The 20,276-nt window shown below is 41.8% G+C and overlaps 1 pseudogene; it reads right to left on the reverse strand.

The window, feature by feature from the left end:
- Window positions 1-1,193: 1,193 nt before the first annotated feature.
- Window positions 1,194-1,992, reverse strand: LOC123482207 (annotated as a pseudogene).
- Window positions 1,993-20,276: the final 18,284 nt, after the last annotated feature.

Consider the following 20,276-nt stretch of genomic DNA (forward strand, 5'->3'; position numbering starts at 1 on the left):
GTCAACACTGCAAATATTGACTCTTTGCATAAACTTAATGTAATTGTCAATAAAAACCTTTGACACTTATGGAATGCTTGTACATCTGACAAAAATATCTCATAACAATGAAGCAGCAAACTTTGTGAAGACCAATACTTGTGTCATTCTCAAAACTTTTGACCACGACTGTAGTAGTTAGGAACAGCATGGCTGCAGGTGAGTTGAACGTTTCCTCCAGGTCCTTCTATTAGTGCAACAGGGCTCTGATTAACCATGCCACTAAACGACTCTCCTGTGGAGAGAGAGAGAGAGAGAGAGGAGAGATGAAGAGAGAGAGAGAGAGAGAGAGAGAGAGAGAGAGAGAGAGAGAGAGAGAGAGAGAGAGAGAGAGAGAGAGAGAGAGAGAGAGAGAGAGAGCGAGAGAGAAAGAAGAAGAGAGAGAGGGGGAGAGAGAGAGAGAGAGAGAGAGAGAGAGAGAGAGAGAGAGAGAGAGAGAGAGAGAGAGAGATGGAGAGAAGATGAGAGAGAGAGAGAGAGAGAGAGAGAGAGAGAGAGAGAGAGGGGGAGAGAGAGAGAGAGAGAGAGAGAGAGATGGAGAGAAGATGAGAGAGAGAGAGAGAGAGAGAGAGAGAGAGAGAGAGAGAGAGAGAGAGAGAGAGAGAGAGAGAGAGAGAGAGAGAGATGGAGAGAAGATGAGAGAGAGAGAGAGAGAGAGAGAGAGAGAGAGAGAGAGAGAGAGAGAGAGAGAGAGAGGATATTTTATTCAGTTTGATGACATTAGTAGATTTGTTAGGCTTCTCATCGTAAGTGATTTAATACCTGTCACCAAGAGTGGTAGAGCTGCCAGGTGAATCAGAACTCTGAACATGATGATGAAGGAGAAGATGATGATGATCAGGATGCTGAGGAAGACGATGATGATGAGGAAGCCTCAGTGGAGGAGTGATATGAGTGTCTCCCTGGATGAAGCTCTGAGGTGAAAGGAGAGGGGCTGATGTTGTAGTATCCTGTTTCCTTTAGGGTGGTGGATAGTGAGAGTGTTAGAGGAGTGTCAGGAAGCCTGTACTGTAAAGCTTGCTCATAGGACCTCACTGTGAACATGACTGATTACATGATCATGACAATGAAACCATCAGACATTAGAAGAACTAGAGTTAGAGGTCCCCCTACAGTACGTGATGAGACCATCTCTTTACATATTATATTCCATCCTATTGAAACTCTGGGGTTTTTGTGCAGCTGTGCTTGTCGTCTGTATCACTGTGTTGACTCACAGCACAGAAGTACATGCCGCTGTCTCCTGCCTCCACCTTCTTCACTGTGAAAGATCCACTCTCAGCATCTGTCTTAACAGTTGGATATTTGTCTTCACTGAAATCCCTGAATACTCAGATTTGGAATTGGGAGTAGTGAGGGCAACCTGCTTTATTCCCTCTCCTGGACGCTGTCTGTACCAGTACATCTGGAAGTAGTTTACACCCTTAGTGTGACTGCAGTTCATCTGAGCATCACTGTCTTTCAGTCCCCAGAGTATGGTGGGTGTCTGAGTGACTTCACTCCCCTCAACAAGACCTGTAAGGATACAGTGAGAACGAAATCAATAGAGTTAGATACAGTTAGACCTGAATACATCAAGACTCAGCTGAAGTGAACGATGCTTGGAAACATCAATATCTATAACTATAGAAGGCCGTCAATGTAAATAACAATTTACTTCTCAACTTTCCCTGGTTAAATAAATGAAATATTATGAAACTGTACCTGCAGCACAGAACAGTAAGACAGTAACAGTGAAGAGAAATGTGAACATGTTTGATCACGTTATATGTGAGAGTGCTGGAAAGAGTCTGGTATCAATGTACAGAATAAAAGAGGAGTGTCACATAGATGAATAGATGACAATCAGTAGACCACGGCAGGTTTCACCATATTGAACATGTCAGTGAAGTGGGAGGGACACTGATGATCTGAATACATCATGCAAATGACTGGTTCAGACTGTAGAGACGTTCACATTATTAAAGATAGAGGTCCCCCTACAGGACATGATGAGACCATCAGCTCTTTAGATATTATATTCTATCCTATAGAGCTCGCCAGCTTGTACAGTCGTGGTCAAAAGTTTTGAGAATTACACATATATTAATTTTCACAAAGTCTGCTGCCTCAGTTTTTATGATGGCAATTTGCATATACTCCATAATGTTATGAAGAGTGATCAGATGAATTGCAATTAATTGCAAAGTCCCTCTTGCCATGAAAATGAACTTAATCCCCAAAAAAAACATTTCCACTGCATTTCAGCCCCTGCCACAAAAGGACCAGCTGACATCATGTCAGTGATTCTCTCGTAACACAGCTGAGAGTGTTGACGAGGACAAGGCTGGAGATCACACTGTCATGCTGATTGAGTTAGAATAACAGACTGGAAGCTTTAAAAGGAGGGTGGTGCTTGAAATCATTGTTCTTCCTCTGTTAACCAAGGTTACCTGCAAAAGGAAACACGTGCCGTCATCATTGCTTTGCACAAAAAGGGCTTCACAGGCAAGGATATTGCTGCTAGTAAGATTGTACCTAAATCAACCATTTATCGGATCATCAAGAACTTCAAGGAGAGAGGTTCAATTGTTGTAAAGAAGGCATCAGGGCGCCCAAGAAAGTCCAGCAAGCACCAGGACAGTCTCCTAAAGTTGATTCAGCTGCGGGATCGGGGCACCACCAGTGCAGAGCTTGCTCAGGAATGGCAGCAGGCAGGTGTGAGTGCATCTGCACGCACAGTGAGGCGAAGACTTTTGGAGGATGGCCTGGTGTCAAGAAGGGCAGCGAGGAAGCCACTTCTCTCCAGGAAAAACATCAGGGACAGACTGATATTCTGCAAAAGCTACAGGGCAATTGGACTGCTGAGGACTGGGGTAAAGTCATTTTCTCTGATGAATCCCCTTTCCGATTGTTTGGGGCATCCGGGAAAAAAGCTTGTCCGTAGAAGACAAGGTGAGCACTACCATCAGTCCTGTGTCATGCCAACAGTAAAGCACCCTGAGACCATTCATGTGTGGGGTTGCTTCTCAGCCAAGGAGTGGGCTCACTCACAATTTTGCCTAAGAACACAGCCATGAATAAAGAATGGTACCAACACATCCTCCGAGAGCCACTTCTCCCAACCATCCAAGAACAGTTTGGTGACGACCAATGCCTTTTCCAGCATGATGGAGCACCTTGCCATGAGGCGAAAGTGATAACTAAGTGGCTCGGGGAACAAAACATCAACATTTTGGGTCCATGGCCAGGAAACTCCCCAGACCTTAATCCCATTGAGAACTTGTGGTCGATCCTCAAGAGGCGGGAGGACAACCAAAACCCCACAAATTCTGACAAACTCCAAGCATTGATTATGCAAGAATGGGCTGCCATCAGTCAGGATGTGGCCCAGAAGTTAATTGACAGCATGCCAGGGCGGATTGCAGAGGTCTTGAAAAAGAAGGGTCAACACTGCAAATATTGACTCTTTGCATAAACTTAATGTAATTGTCAATAAAAGCCTTTGACACTTATGGAATGCTTGTAATTATACTTCAGTATACCATAGTAACATCTGACAAAATATATCATAACAATGAAGCAGCAAACTTTGTGAAGACCAATACTTGTGTCATTCTCAAAACTTTTGACCACGACTGTAGTAGTTAGGAACAGTATGGCTGCAGGTGAGTTGAACGTTTCCTCCAGGTCCCTTCTATTAGTGCAACAGGGCTCTGATTAACCATGCCACTAAACGACTGTCCTGTGGAGAGAGAGAGAGAGAGAGAGAGAGAGAGAGAGAGAGAGAGAGAGAGAGAGAGAGAGAGAGAGAGAGAGAGAGAGAGAGAGAGAGAGAGAGAGAGAGAGAGAGAGAGAGAGAGAGAGAGAGAGAGAGAGAGAGAGAGAGAGAGAGAGAGAGAGAGAGAGAGAGAGAGAGAGAGAGAGAGAGAGAGAGAGAGAGAGAGAGAGAGAGAGAGAGAGAGAGAGAGAGAGAGAGAGAGAGAGAGAGGAGAGAGAGAGAGAGAAGATGAGAGAGGAGAGATGGAGAGAAGATGAGAGAGCGAGAGAGAGAGAGAGAGAGAGAGAGAGAGAGAGAGAGAGAGAGAGAGAGAGAGAGAGAGAGAGAGAGAGAGAGAGAGAGAGAGAGAGAGAGAGAGAGAGAGAGAGAGAGAGAGAGAGAGAGAGATAGAGGAGAGAGGGAGAGAAGGAGTGAGAGAGAGGATATTTTATTCAGTTTGATGACATTCGTAGATTTGTTAGGCTTCTCATCGTAAGTGATTTAATACCTGTCACCCAGAGTGGTAGAGCTGCCAGGTGAATCAGAACTCTGAACATGATGATGAAGGAGAAGATTATGATGATGAAGATGCTGAGGAAGACGATGATGATGAGGATGCCTCAGTGGAGGAGTGATATGAGTGTCTCCTGGATGAAGCTCTGAGGTGAAAGGAGAGGGGCTGATGTTGTAGTATCCTGTTTCCTTTAGGGTGGTGGATAGTGAGAGTGTTAGAGGAGTGTCAGGAAGCCTGTACTGCAAAGCTTGCTCATAGGACCTCACTGTGAACATGACTGATTACATGATCATTTTTTTATTTTTTATTTTTTATTTTTTATTTCACCTTTATTTAACCAGGTAAACCAGTTGAGAACAAGTTCTCATTTACAACTGCGACCTGGCCAAGATAAAGCAAAGCAGTGCGATAAAAAACAACAACACAGAGTTACATATGGGGTAAAACAAAACAAAGTCAAAAATACAACAGAAATACATATAATATACAGTGTGCAAATTTAGCAAGTTATGGAGGTAAGGCAATAAAATAGGCTGTAGTGCAAAATAATTACAATTTAGTATTAACACTGGAATGATGTGCAAGAGATGATGTGCAAATAGAGATACTGGGGTACAAATGAGCAAAATAAATAACAATATAGGGATGAGGTAGTTGGGCGGGCTAATTTCAGATGGGCTGTGTACAGGTGCAATGATCGGTAAGGTGCTCTGACAACTGATGCTTAAAGTTAGTGAGGGAGATAAGTGTCTCCAGCTTCAGAGATTTTTGCAATTTGTTCCAGTCATTGGCAGCAGAGAACTGGAAGGGAATTGCGGCCAAAGGAGGTGTTGGCTTTGGGGATGACCAGTGAGATATACCCGCTGGAGCGCAGACTACGGGTGGGTGTTGCTATGTGACCAATGAGCTAAGATAAGGCGGGATTTTCCTAGCAGTGATTTATAGATGGCCTGGAGCCAGTGGGTTTGGCGACCGAATATGTAGTGAGGACCAGCCAACAAGAGCGTACAGGTCACAGTGGTGGGTATTATATGGGGCTTTGGAGACAAAACGGATGGCACTGTGATAGACAACATCCAATTTGCTGAGTAGAGTGTTGGAGGCTATTTTGTAAATGACATCGCGAAGTCAAGGATCGGTAGGATAGTCAGTTTTACGAGGGCATGTTTGGCAGCATGAGTGAAGGAGGCTTTGTTGCGAAATAGGAAACCGATTCTAGATTTAACTTTGGATTGGAGATTCTTAATGTGAGTCTGGAAGGAGAGTTTACAGTCTAACCAGACACCTAGATATTTGTAGTTGTCCACATACTCTAGGTCAGACCCGTCTAGAGTAGTGATTCTAGTCGGGTGGGCGGGTGCAAGCAGCGTTCGGTTGAAGAGCATGCATTTAGTTTTACTAGTGTTTAAGAGCAGTTGGAGGCTACTGAAGGAGTGTTGTATGGAATTGAAGCTCGTTTGGAGGTTTGTTAACACAGTGTCCAATGAAGGGCCAGATGTATACAAAATGGTGTCGTCTGCGTAGGAGGTGGATCTGAGAGTCACCAGCAGCAAGAGCGACGTCATTGATATACACAGAGAAAAGAGTTGGCCCAAGAATTGAACCCTGTGGCACCCCCCATAGAGACTGCCATAGGTCCAGACAACAGGCCCTCCGATTTGACACATTGAACTCTATCTGAGAAGTAGTTGGTGAACCAGGCGAGGCAGTCATTTGAGAAACCAAGGCTATTTAGTCTGCCAATAAGAATGCGGTGGTTGACAGAGTCGAAAGCCTTGGCCAGGTCAATGAAAACGGCTGCACAGTACTGTCTATTATCGATCGCGTTATAATATCGTTTAGGACCTTGAGCGTGGCTGAAGTGCACCCATGACCAGCTCGGAAACCGGATTGCATAGCGGAGAAGGTACGGTGGGATTTGAAATGGTCGGTGATCTGTTTGTTGACTTGGCTTTCAAAAACTTTTTGAAAGGCAGGGCAGGATGGATATGGGTCTGTAACAGTTTGGGTCTAGAGTGTCACCCCCCTTTGAAGAGGGGGATGACCGCGGCAGCTTTCCAGTCTCTGGGGATCTCAGACGTTACGAAAGAGAGGTTGAACAGGCTAGTAATAGGGGTTGCGACAATTTCGCGGCTAGTTTTAGAAAGAAAAGGGTCCAGATTGTCTAGCCCAGATGATTTGTAGGGGTCCAGATTTTGCAGCTCTTTTAGAACATCAGCTGTCTGGATTTGTGTGAAGGAGAAGCGGGGGGCATGGGCAAGTTGCAGTGGAGGGTGCAGAGCTGGTGGCCGGGGTAGTGGTAGCCAGGTGGAAAGCATGGCCAGCCGTAGCAAAATGCTTGTTGAAATTCTCGATTATTGTAGATTTATCGGTGGTGATAGTGTTTCCTAGCCTCAGTGCAGTGGGCAGCTGGGAGGAAGTGCTCTTATTTTCCATGGACTTTTTACAGTGTCCCAAAACTTTTGGAGTTAGTGCTACAGGATGCAAATTTCTGTTTGAAAAAGTTAGCCTTTGCTTTCCTAACTGCTTGTGTATATTGGTTCCTAACTTCCCTGAAAAGTTGCATATCGCGGGGGGCTATTTGATGCTAATGCAGTACGCCACAGGATGTTTTTGTGCTGGTCAAGGACAGTCAAGTCTGAGGAGAACCAGGGGCTATATCTGTTCTTAGTTCTGTATTTTTTGAATGGGGCATGTCTATTTAAGATTGAGAGGAAATTACTTTTAAAGAACAACCAGGCATCCTCTACTGACGGAATGAGATCTATATCCATCCAGGATACCTGGGCCAGGTCAATTAGGAAGGCCTGCTCGCTGAAGTGTTTTTGGGAGCGTTTGACAGTGATGAGGGTGGTCGTTTGACCGCGGACCCGTACGGACGCAGGCAATAAGGCAGTGATCGCTGAGATCCTGGTTGAAGACAGCTGAGGTGTATTTAGAGGGTAAGTTAGTCAGGATGATATCTATGAGGGTACCCATGTTTACGGATTTAGGGTTGTACCTAGTAGGTTCGTTGATAATTTGTGTGAGATTGAGGGCATCTAGTTTGGATTGTAGGATGGCCGGGGTGTTAAGCATATCCCAATTTAGGTCACCAAGCAGTACGAACTCTGAGGATAGATGGGGGCAATCAATTCTACATATGGTGTCCAGGGCACAGCTGGGGGCTGAGGGGGTCTGTAGCAAGCGGCAACAGTGAGAGATTTATTTCTGGAAAGGTGGATTTTTAGAAGTAGAAGCTCAAACTGTTTGGGCACAGACCTGGATAGTATGATGGAGCTCTGCAGGCTATCTCTACAGTAGATGCAACTCCACCCCCTTTGGCAGTTCTATCTAGACGGAAAATGTTATAGTTGGGGATGGAAATTTCAGAATTTTGGTGGCCTTCCTAAGCCAGGATTCCGACACTGCTAGAACATCAGGGTTGGCTGAGTGTAGCAACGCAGTGAATAACTCAAACTTAGGAAGGAGGCTTCTGATATTTATGTGCAGAAAACCAAGACTTTTACGGTTACAGAAGTCAACAAATGATAGCTCCTGGGGAGTAGGAGTGATACTGGGGGGCTGCAGGGCCTGGGTTAGCCTCTACATCACCAGAGGAACAGAGGAGGACTAGAATAAGGATACGACTAAAAGGCTTTAAGAACTGGTCTTCTAGTGCGTTGGGTACATAGAATAAAGGGGGCAGTTCTCCGGGCGTTGTAGAAAAGATTCAGGGCATTATGTACAGAAAAGGATATGGAAGGATATGAGTACAGTTCAGGTAACCTAAGCGTTGGGTAACAATGAAAGAGATAGCGTCATTGGAGGCATCGATGGAGCCGGTCTCGGCGTGTATGGGGGGAGGAACAAAGGAACTATATGAGGCAGTTTGAGAGGGACTAGGGGTTCTACAGTGAAATTGTATAATAATAATTAACCCAAACAGCAATAGGCAAGGCATAATTGACATGGGAGAGAGGCATAAAGCAGTCACAGGTGTTATTAGAGAGAGCTAAGACACAACTGGAAATAGCGATAACGTTTGGGCTAAGACTAAACAGAATAAACAGGACAGGGTACCGTGTAAAGGAACAGTCCAGCAGGCATCAGCTGTGCAGCTGAGTGATCATAAGGTCCAGTGAACAGCAATATGTGAGTCATGACAATGAAAGAAAATGCAAATTAATTACTTAAAAATTATACAATGTGATTTTCTGGATTTTTGTTTTAGATTCCGTCTCTCACAGTTGAAGTGTACCTATGATCAAAATTACAGACCTCTACATGCTTTGTAAGTAGGAAAACCTGCAAAATTGGCAGTGTATCAAATACTTGTTCTCCCCACTGTAGATTATGGTAATTCATCATCACTTTATGTAAATACGTTTTTTTATATATATATATATATTATTTTTTTATATATACATACATACACATACATATACATATATATATATATATACATATATCACATATATATATACACACACATATATACACACATACATACATACATACATTCACATACATATGCTTAAAAAAAATATATATATATACTCCCCTTTATTACTTTCCAACCCCACCACCCTTTCCTACTTGGGGTAAACTAGTGAACAACAATGCTTAGGCCTCTACTTCCAGCTTATACCTACTATCTACATTTTATGGACACAGTCAATTTTACAATAATTATATTTTGTTTGTTTTTTCTCCTGAACTTCTTCTACTCTCAACCTCTCCGATCGTTTTCATGATGTCCATCCGGTTTGCTTCTATATGCCATATCTTTCTAACTGTGCTCTTTCACAAAAGCTCCAAACATACAACCTATATACTTATTATGGACACAGTATGCTTACATTATTAGTTATCTTGTTATTATTTTTTGTTAGTTGTTATTAGTCCCATCCTTCAATTCCATTCAACACCTCCCATCTATCTTTTAACACCATCCATATAGGATTTCTATTTGCCGTATATATTTCAACTGTACTGTGATGTCTTACAAAAGTTCTGAACCTTTCTATTCTCATTGTTTCTACAGATTGTGAATGGAAAAAAAAATGTGTTGCTAAAAGTATTATTGTGTTATTGATCGATTGACTAGGACTTTTCAGATCACCCAGTAATGCTATCTGCAAGGTTAGCTCCAGGTAAATATTGCAATCCTTTAGCCATTCCTGGACCTGTGTCCAAAAACAAGCTACAAATGGACAGTACCAAAACAAATGATCTAATGATTCTGTCTCTTCGCAGCAAAATCTGCAGAGCTGGGAAGATTGTGCTAGGAAGATTGTATTATTTTTTGTCAATTAGTATATTTGAGTTTAACAACAATATTTGTTGCATTATTTGTTCTGTCGTTTCTGGAGGATTAAATTGAAATTGCAACCAACTTTCTATGGCTTGTTTTAGAAATAGTGATATTTGGGAGATGGTTTCCTTTTCAAATAACTGAAAGTGAGAGGTTGTAATCTGAATAAAGGGAAAAAAGGCCATTCTTGAACATTGGGTGAGACAATCAGTACTAATTTGCTAGAGAACCAGTTCGGATTTAAGTATAACTTTTGTATGACTGAAGCTTTTAGTGATAGGTCAAATGCTTTAATATTTAATCCTTTCTGTCCTCCGAATTCATATTCATTATATAAATAGGTCTGTTTAATTTTGTCTGGCTTGCCGTCCAAATAAAATGGAATATTTTTTTTCTCATATAATTTAAAAAACTGTTCAGCTAGGCATAGGCAAGACCATAAGCAAATAGGTAAACTGGGATAATACTAAAGAGTTAATCAGGGTGATTTTTCCACAAATTGACAGGTATTTACCTTTCCATGGTAGCAAGATCTTGTCTATTTTTGCTAAATTTCTATTAAAATGTATTGAAGTGAGATCATTTATTTCCTTTGGGATATGTATTCCGAGTATATCCACATCACCATCAGACCATTTTATGGTAAACTACATGGTAATGTAAAAATTGTATTTTTTAGTGATCCAATACGTAATATAGTAAATTTGTCATAATTTTGTTGTAATCCAGAGAGGTTAGCAAATGTATCTAGATCCTCTATGAGGCTGTGGAGGGATTCTAGTTGTGGATTTAAAAGAAAACATGAATCATCAGTGTACAATGACACCTTTGTTTTTAAGCCCTGGATTTCTAAGCCCCTGATATTATTGTTGGATCTGATTTTAATAGCTAACATCTCGATGGCCACAATAAATAGATATGCCGATAGTGGACAACCTTGTTCACTCCTCTTGACAGTTTAAAACACTCTGAGAAATAGCCATTATTTACTATTTTACACCTAGGGTTACTATACATGATTTTGACCCCTTTTATAAGAGATTCTCCTAAATTGAAATGCTCCAGGCATTTATATATAATCCCCAGTCGTACTTTATCAAATGCCTTTTCGAAGTCTGCTATGAATAGCAGGCCTGGTTTCCCAGATTTTACATAGTGTTCTATGTATTTCTGTTTTTAATTTGTAATACATTTTACAACAATTTCTAAAAGCCTGTTTTCACTTTGTCATTATAGGGAATTGTGTGTAGATTGCTGAATATTTTTTATTTAATTAGCAACATACTTCAGTAGTAAATATATCTTTCATGAGGGACTTAGTACCTGTCACCCATAGTAGTAGAGTTGCTACTTGTATGAGGAGCGTGATCATGTTGATGGTTCTGGAGAGAAGTGTCACATGGACAAGGAGAAAGGGTTTTCAGATAGTCAGAGATGTGTTGTCAGCTAGTGGGGAGTGTCAAATGTATACTGCATCCCAAATGGCACCCTATTCCCTTTATAGTGCACTACTTTAGACCAGAGTCCATAGGGGTGAGAGGAAATAAGTCAATAGAGACGGTGAGCTGAACTGAGCTGCCGGAGGGAAGGAAATGACATCACTTTGACGTCAGATTTTATGTTGATATTCAAGCAGATACCTTGTTCACCTACAGGTCTCCTGTTCAACTTAAAGGTGTATTGTGGAACATACCCGTATCTACATCATTGAAAGTATTTGTATTTTTTAATCTTTAGAGTGTACCTATGTTTTAGATTCTGCAGTAATCACACTACCAAATAGGCTGTAATTTGAAGAAATACCTCAACCGTTTCTTCAAAGCAACAACATCAACCACATTATTTGGTATAGAGGTTTGATATCAACTTCCTCCATGTGCTCAGACATCTACAGCGGTGGATAGCAGGTCTGCTGGGTGTTGATGTACACTGCAGTTGGGGACATATAGTTAAATGATCAGAAGGGGTTTTGAGAAGAGAGAAGGGTATCTACATCACTGCACTGTCTTCAGGTCAGAACAGTAATACACACTGCACTGTCTTCAGGTCAGAACAGTAATACACTGCACTGTCTTCAGGTCAGAACAGTAACACACTGCACTGTCTTCAGGTCAGAACAGTAACACACTGCACTGTCTTCAGGTCAGAACAGTAATACACTGCACTGTTTTCAGGTCAGAACAGTAATAAACTGCACTGTCTTCTCGGCATCCGACCGTAAGGCGCTACAGAGGGTAGTGCGTACGGCCCAGTACATCACTGGGGCCAAGCTTCCTGCCATCCAGGACCTCTATACCAGGCGGTGTCAGAGGAAGGCCCACAAAATGGTCAAAGACTCCAGTCACCCAAGTCATAAACTGTTCTCTCTTCTACCGCACGGCAAGCGGTACCGGAGCGCCAAGTCTAGGACCAAAAAGGCTCCTTAACAACTTCACCCCCAAGCCATAAGACTGGTGAACAATTAATCAAATGGCCACCCAGAGTATTTACATTGACTCTCGCTGTTTATTATCTATGCATAATCACTAAACCCCTATCTACATGTGCAAATTACCTCGACTAACCTGTACCCCCCAACATTGACTCGGTACCGGTACCCCCCTGTATATGGCCTCCGTTATTGTTATTTTACTGTGTTACTTTTATTAAATGTTTTACTTTTGTTTAATTATTTTCTTAACTCTATTTCTTGAACTGCAATGTTGGTTAAGGGCCTGTAGGTAAGCATGTCACGGTAAGGTCTACACCTGTTGTATTCGGCGCATGTGACAAATACAATTTCATTTCATTTCATTTGATTGGCACAAAGTCAAAAAGAGAGGGGGCTGGGGAGAGAGAGAGAGGGGAGCGAGAGAGACGGGGGGTGGGGTGAGAGAGAGACAGAGAGACGGGGGTGGGGGAGAGATAGAGTTAGAGAGAGGAGAGAGACGGGGTGGGGGAGAGAGAGAGAGAGAGAGAGAGAGAGAGAGAGAGAGAGAGTGGGTATGAGGGAGAGAGAGAGAGAGAGAGAGAGAGGGAGAGAGAGTGGAGAGAGAGAGAGGGGGTGGGGAAAGAGAGAGAGTTAGAGAGAGAGACGGGGGTGGTGGGGGAGAGAGAGAGAGACAGAGAGAGAGACGGGGGTGGGGGAAGAGAGAGAGAGAGAGAGAGAGAGAGAGAGACGGGGTGGGTATGAGAGAGAGAGGGGGGAGAGTAGTCATGTGAATCACATCTATGCAGGGGAGGAGTAATGGAATATGACATTGTAACGTTGCATAATTGATGTTAATGAGTGTTGACACTAAACTGTAATACCAGTGTACTGTACTAGGACTGATATCACCTTGCTTATGTCATAATCCATCTGTGTTTATTCACTGGCACTGAATCAAAGTCACACCTCAGATGCAGGTGTTCTGAACAGTGTGCTAATACTACTATCAGATAGGGTTTATGTAGAGGAGAGAAGGTACTCTACATCACTGTGTTGGCTGGCTGCACAGTAATAAACTGCACTGTCTTCAGGTCCTCTCAGACTCAGGAGATGAAGATGAGCCTCTTTCCTACCATCTCCACTCACATTGAAGTGCTTTTCAAGTGATGACTCCAAGGTTATTGACTGGACATATACATAACCAATGAGTTTCATAGCAGTGTCTCCTGCTGACTGTTGGTACCATAGTATCATTTGGTAGTTAGGAACAGTATGGCTACAGGTGAGTTGAACGTTTCTTCCAGGTCCTTCTATTAGTGCAACAGGGCTCTGATTAACCATGCTACTAAATGACTCTCCTGTGGAGAGAGAGAGAGAGAGAGAGAGAGATAAGAGTGAGAGAGAAGGAGCGAGAGAGAGAGAGAGAGAGAGAGAGAGAGAGAGAGAGAGAGAGAGAGAGAGAGAGAGAGGAGAGAGGGAGATGAAGAAGTCGAGAGAGAGAGGATATTTCATTCAGTTTGATGACATTCGTAGATTTGTTAGGCTTCTCATCGTAAGTGATTTAATACCTGTCACCCAGAGTGGTAGAGCTGCCAGGTGAATCAGAACTCTGAACATGATGATGAAGGAGAAGATGATGATGATGAAGATGCTGAGGAAGACGATGATGATGAGGAAGCCTCAGTGGAGGAGTGATATGAGTGTCTCCTGGATGAAGCTCTGAGGTGAAAGGAGAGGGGCTGATGTTGTAGTATCCTGTTTCCTTTAGGGTGGTGGATAGTGAGAGTGTTAGAGGGAGTGTCAGGAAGCCTGTACTGTAAAGCTTGCTCATAGGACCTCACTGTGAACATGACTGATTACATGATCATGACAATGAAACCATCAGACATTAGAAGAACTAGTGTTAGAGGTCCCCCTACAGTACGTGATGAGACCATCTCTTTACATATTATATTCCATCCTATTGAAACTCTGGGGTTTTTGTGCAGCTGTGCTTGTCGTCTGTATCACTGTGTTCATCACACGGCACAGAAGTACATGCCGCTGTCTCCTGCCTCCACCTTCTTCACTGTGAAAGATCCAGTCTCAGCTGCAGTCTTAACAGTTGGATATTTGTCTTCACCGAAGCTCCATAGTCTGGTTTGCTATTGCACTCTTGTGAAGACTACCTGCTTCATTCCCTCTCCTGGACGCTGTCTATACCAGTACATCTGGTTGTAGCCAGCTCCCTTAGTGTGACTGCAGTTCATCTGAGCATCACTGTCTTTCAGTCTCCAGAGTATGGTGGGTGTCTGAGTGACTTCACTCCCCTCAACAAGACCTGTAAGGATACAGTGAGAACGAAATCAATAGAGTTAGATACAGTTAGACCTGAATACAGCAAGACTCAGGTGAAGTGAACGTATGCTTGGAAACATCAATATCTATAACTATAGAAGGCCGTCATTATAAATAAGTATTTAGTTCTTAACTTTCCTGGTTAAATAAATGAACCATTATGAAACTGTACCTGCAGCAGAGAGCACTAAGACAGTAACAGTGAAGAGAAATGTGAACATGTTTGATCACGTTATATGTGAGAGTGCTGGAAAGAGTCTGGTATCAATGTACAGAATAAAAGAGGAGTGTCACATAGATGAATAGATGACAATCAGTAGACCACGGCAGGTTTCACCATATTGAACATGTCAGTGAAGTGGGAGGGACACTCCCAATTTATGAATTATGAAGCCTTTATGTGTGTGATGAGGTTTGAATGGCGCAGGAGGTAAAACACCGAAATCCAGAGTTTATTCAGTGTACACGAATAAAGCGCAGCAAGCACAAAACGAAACTAGCACAAGGAAAATCCACCTTGGCTACATACGAAAGAAAGAGTAGCTCAACCGAGCTACCCACTCTCTCAATGAACAATCACTCACAAAGGACAAAGAGAACACTAGACTAATGAGGGAATGAGTACCAGGTGTGTGTGATTGACAAGACCACGACAAGACAAGACAAATGGAGTGATGATAAATGGAGCGGTAGTGGCCAGTAAGCCGGTGACGACGACGCGAAACCTGCCCGAGCAAGGAGGAGGGGGCAGCCTTCGGCTGAATTCCGTGACAATGTGCTCAAAATAAGTCTGTTGCTAACGAATCGCTAACTTTCAGAGAAATGGAACTACCACATTAGTCACAATATCTTCACATCACCCCGCTGACCACGATAACTAGTCTTCTACAGTCCACCAAAAAGCTAGTTACCTTTGTCGTGTATTAGGATTATGCCTTTGTTAAATGTTTTTATGATCTTAGTTCAAATGTAGCCGTTTGGAGGGTGACGCCCCAGGGGAGACTGGTGATTGGCCAGAAGAGGGAGCAACCCATCTTTTGCATTGTTTATAAGTAGGGGCTAGACAAAGAGAGGGCAGAGCGTCCATTGCAATCTGAGACGTCGCTCTCCGGGTGGTCACGACATCTGTCACTTATGCTGTAAACGTGTGATATTAATAAAAGCCTCTAATCACGGTGCAGCCTAAGCGGACTCCTTGTTGACAGCAATAGCCACCAACAACAGACACGACAGAATGGGGGCTCGATCCGGGATTTCTGATTGCATCGTTCTTGATGCCCTTCCTGAGTCGCGAGTTGACTACTGCCCAAGCCAGCTTTAAAGGTGAGATTACTCTACAAAATTTGGGCATTAGTTATTCCGCTGATTCATGAGAGGTCATTGAAGGTGTACAGTTAAAAGTACTTGGAGTCGTTGTTGATGTGGCGCGCTATTGTGGTCGATTGGGGAGTCTGTAATAATATTCTAAAAATGTAATTCCATTGGTAAACGGCAGATAATTGGAATTTTAGAGCATAAAACGGTAGGAATTAAGTATTGAAGGTGTACAATTAAGGCAGATATGCGCATACATTAGAGCACTGTACCGCTTAAGACCCCGGAGTGGGCCATTTAGAATGGGCCGAAAAGCCGCTAGCACTATAGAATGTGCAAGTCGGTGTGTTTTTTAAAGGAAAACTCGGGCTTGATGAAATGTATCTGATTGTGATTATTGCTCGACTTTCGTCCGACGGGGGGTCTGCTTGGGTCTAATTTCTCGGTGAATTGTCGTTAAGTCCACGGTAGCACAAAACGGTAGGGAAATAGACAAAAAGGAATAAGGGCAGTGCAGGATGCTTATTTGTGTGTGGTAGGCCACAGTTAGCTAAAGGCTAAGGCTAATGTTAATGCTAAATGCTGGAGTGTGGGTCATGCCACATTATACATAGCGGCTAATGCTAAATGCTAAGGCTAAATGCTAATTGTGTTGCGTGCTACATGCTAACGTGTCCTTAGAGGGCCATTGCGATGGATTAAAGCCTCTTAAACTTGTTTGTGTGTGGGTGGAATTCAGAGTTCTACGCAAATGTGAGCTCTGTTACGTGTAATTGTTCGATTATAAGGTATAAAATAGTGAAGCTGTAGCGTAATGCTATCGTTCTATTGTCTGGGAATCGTATCATTGAATGCATTTGCGCATGCGTTTAATTTTGCGACACTACACTGCAGAAAGGGGGAGTTTATGGCACGAGATTAGGACACGTTTTGTTTTACGGCACTAAACTACAACACGAGGGTATAGTAAAACTACAACACGGGATTGTGGGTAACGTGTCATATTTCTGTGTGGCTTGCGTGTCGCAGGGGGAGACAGAGAAACACAGACGAGAGAACAAAGAGGAAAGATTTGACAATGAATTAGATCTTCTAGTTGTTACATCGGCGGATAGTTAAAGATGAAACTTGTTTTGTGACCTATTGAATTTATAAATTAGATATATGAGGACGAATTATAATAAATTAAATTAAATGACGATTAAAATAAATAAAAATTAAATAAAAATGTTATTGATCTATTTATGAATTAAATCTTAAAGCGAATGTGAACGAAGGAATGTTGAATATGGTTGAAATAGCTCAGTGATTGCAGTAACTACTAAAATCTTTTTCTGTGTCTCTGTTTTTGTCATATGAGAGGCGATAGGACGAGACGACAGGAGAGAGAGAGAGAAGGAGAGGGGTGCTGACGTAGCGTCACGTGACGCGGCAGAGATCGCAGATATCAGGCTAGTCTTACAAAATCTTCCCCTACAGGATATTTGATGTTATGACAATTTCACAGAGGCTTGGCAACAGACTGATCATTTGAATAAAATTTGCATTTTGGAGGCTCTGTGCATCACTGGGGTTGATTGGAATTGTGTTGGGAATCAAGGACTGACATTATTCTGTAAATTTAAGATAATTAGGTGCTGATAGAGCAAGGGGGTTATGGGAATTGTAGTAATGGTAGGGTTACATGCTTTGTTTATGGGTATTGTAGTCTGAAGTTGACTACTTGCATTTGATGGGTTGTGGTAAGATAGCCACCACTAATTGATAAATTGGTGACATAGGATGTAGAAATAAAAAATTGGTTTTAATTATTCATAATTTTTTTAATGATTTTTTAATTGATTTTTTATTTTAATTAGAAATGTTTTTTGGATAAAAAAATTAATTTAATTTTTTCATATTCATATTTTGGTTGATTGATTTATTTAAAAAATAATTAAAGGGGGGAAGCCATAGGCTATATAGTCTAAAATAAAATAATTCACGATAAAGGAATATAAAAGGGTTGTTACAATGGGGAGAAAATGACATCAAGGCTATAAAAGTCATTACACCGATTGATATAGTACAAAATAGTAACCCTTTAACTAAAGTATTGCTAGGTTATCCGGCAAATGAAACAAAAGTTGCCCTTCATTCTCAAACAAAAACTGATAAAAGATTCCAGCGATAAGATAAACAAAGGTATAGAGAAGGTGACAGAAAAACTAATGGCAGAAGTTAGTACACCTTTCTCACATACGGATTCAGCAAAAAGACACCCACCTTACGAGAAGGAAGTAGAGCTTAGGGATGTTTATCCTCAGCTTCCAGTGATCATCCAGCAGGGTGATTGTTGCATCGGAGAGGAAGATGAACGAATAATAGATAGAGGACAAGCAGAAACGACAATGAAGATGAATCCAAAACTCCAGAAGGAAGAAAATGAGATGTCTGAAAGAGAAGAGTGAGGTTAAGGAAGATGGAACTTGAAGAAGATGATGAAGATGAAGATCAGAGTGATTGAGAAGAGATCATGGGTGGATATGACTCTGTGATCAGAAGGAAGTTGGCAAGAGAGGAAAGAAGGATACTAGAGATGTGATCTCTGATGGAAGTTGAAGGAAGAAGGATACAAGAGATTCGAGTTCAGATGAAGACAGCGATAAAGAGGAGACTAGAGGTGCTGTGTATTCAAAAGGAGTTTATCCTACAAGGACTGGCACAGAAGAAGAGTAAGAAGATGATGGAAGATGATATTTCGAGGACAGAACTTAGAATATAAGCTTTTGAAGAATCCTGATATGTCAACAGCAAGAAAGAATAGGATCAAGAAACTCTCAGAAAACTCAATCATACAACTGGTGGAGAAGAGAAGCTTTGGTTATGAAGAATCAGAGTGAACCAAATCAACAATCACTGTTACAGTTTCAACTGAACAAGATCAAATGCAATTGTACCAGCCACCAAGGGGGGTACCAGGTGTTTCATATCCACAGCCAGTTTCTGGACAGACACAGAATTGGAGAGGAAGAGGACGAGAAGGCTTAGAAGGAGGAGGAAGATTTCAGCTACACTTCCAGCAACTTCCAGAAGACTGTTATAATTATGGACAGATTGGTCACTTTACCTGTGAGTGCAATGGGCCAGGAGGAAACAACAGAGAACATTTTTAAGGAAGATAAAGGGGCAAGTGAAGATCACCTGTTCTCCAGGTGAACCCTAAGGATTCTAGAGGTGCCTAGAAGATCCGAAGGGGGGTGTCAGCTGATAGCATCGATTAGAGGAGAAGAAGAAAATATCCAACAATTGATAAAAACAGGACTATGAGAAGTGATAGTGAATAGTGGAAAAGCTTTATCTGTGTTCAGCTAAAGAGGTTAAACATCTCACTATGTAAAATTAACTAATTAGGATAGGGATTTGAGGTAGTAAAACAGCTAATTACTCTTAAGGAACCAATTGAGCTCTGCTATAAAAATCAAAGAGAAATTAAAATAGACAATACTAATATTAGAACATATACCTATTGCAGTGTTGGGAAGAGATGCATGGTGTAAATTGAACTGTACAATAGGATGTACACTAAACGGCTGTCTGGTAGAAGATGTAAAAAAAAGTAGGGTTTTTGGGAATCATATTGGCTTAAAAAGATAATATCATAGGAAGGATGATAATCTATTAGACTGCCTATTAGACAATCTGTCTGAAAAATAAAGTTAAAAGGGTGACTGTTATTCTGGGTTACATTCTTACACCAAGAGATTTCAGGCTAGGGCTAAAAGGTGTTTAGTCGTTTGCCAAGTCTGTGTGTAAAGAAGTCAGAAGCAGGTGGGGACTTTCCCAATCACATATCCTAAAAATTGGGTGGTAAAGGGATTTTGTGAATAAATCAGTGGAAACGGTTTTTAAAGGTTAGGAGAAAAGATTAGATTAAAATAAGTTAGGAGAACTAGGTTGAAGGAACTCTAAGACAGTAAGCTAAGTTTCAAAGTTAGTAGTAAGAGAGAGAGAACAGTGGTGAAGGACATTTTAGAGTTTAGTGGGAAGATATGGTAGGAGTTTAGATCTGTTAGGAGCAGATGCATTGAGAAAGTATGTGTTGCTGAATAATAAGAGAAGATTGAGGGTGATTGAGTATCTATATTTACAGTTCCAGCAGGGAGATCAAGGTAATTGTAGGGGTATTTTTATAATCAAAAGTTTGAAAGTCAGGGATTAGAGGTAGGACTGAGAGTTGGAAAAAGTGACACTAGTGGTGATAGATGGAAGTACAAGTAAAGAGTTCAAAGCTTTGGGGAAAATGGATGAAGTAACTAAGGACATTAACACTTCAGTCTATTAAAACAACAGTGAGAAGCAATTTAACTCTTTCAACATTGATAGTTATTAAAGCCATAAATATATCGCATTTGATTATAAGGGAACCAATAGCTCCAGCACCAATTTTAGGGGGAAAAATACTTATTAGGGTTAGGATGGGGACGTTCCTCCCACATGGAGAGATAATTATGGAGAATAAGTATTGTTATCAGGACCAGGATAGTAACGCTTATGATGGAAGTATCTGTTGAATTCACCGTCACCAAAGGAGTTCAGGAAGAATATGTTACAGTAGTCACTCCAACAGTAAATAATACACAGAGTA

Source organism: Coregonus clupeaformis, chromosome 29 (genome assembly GCF_020615455.1).
Source record: "Coregonus clupeaformis isolate EN_2021a chromosome 29, ASM2061545v1, whole genome shotgun sequence".
In the NCBI taxonomy this organism is placed as follows: Eukaryota; Metazoa; Chordata; class Actinopteri; order Salmoniformes; family Salmonidae; genus Coregonus; species Coregonus clupeaformis.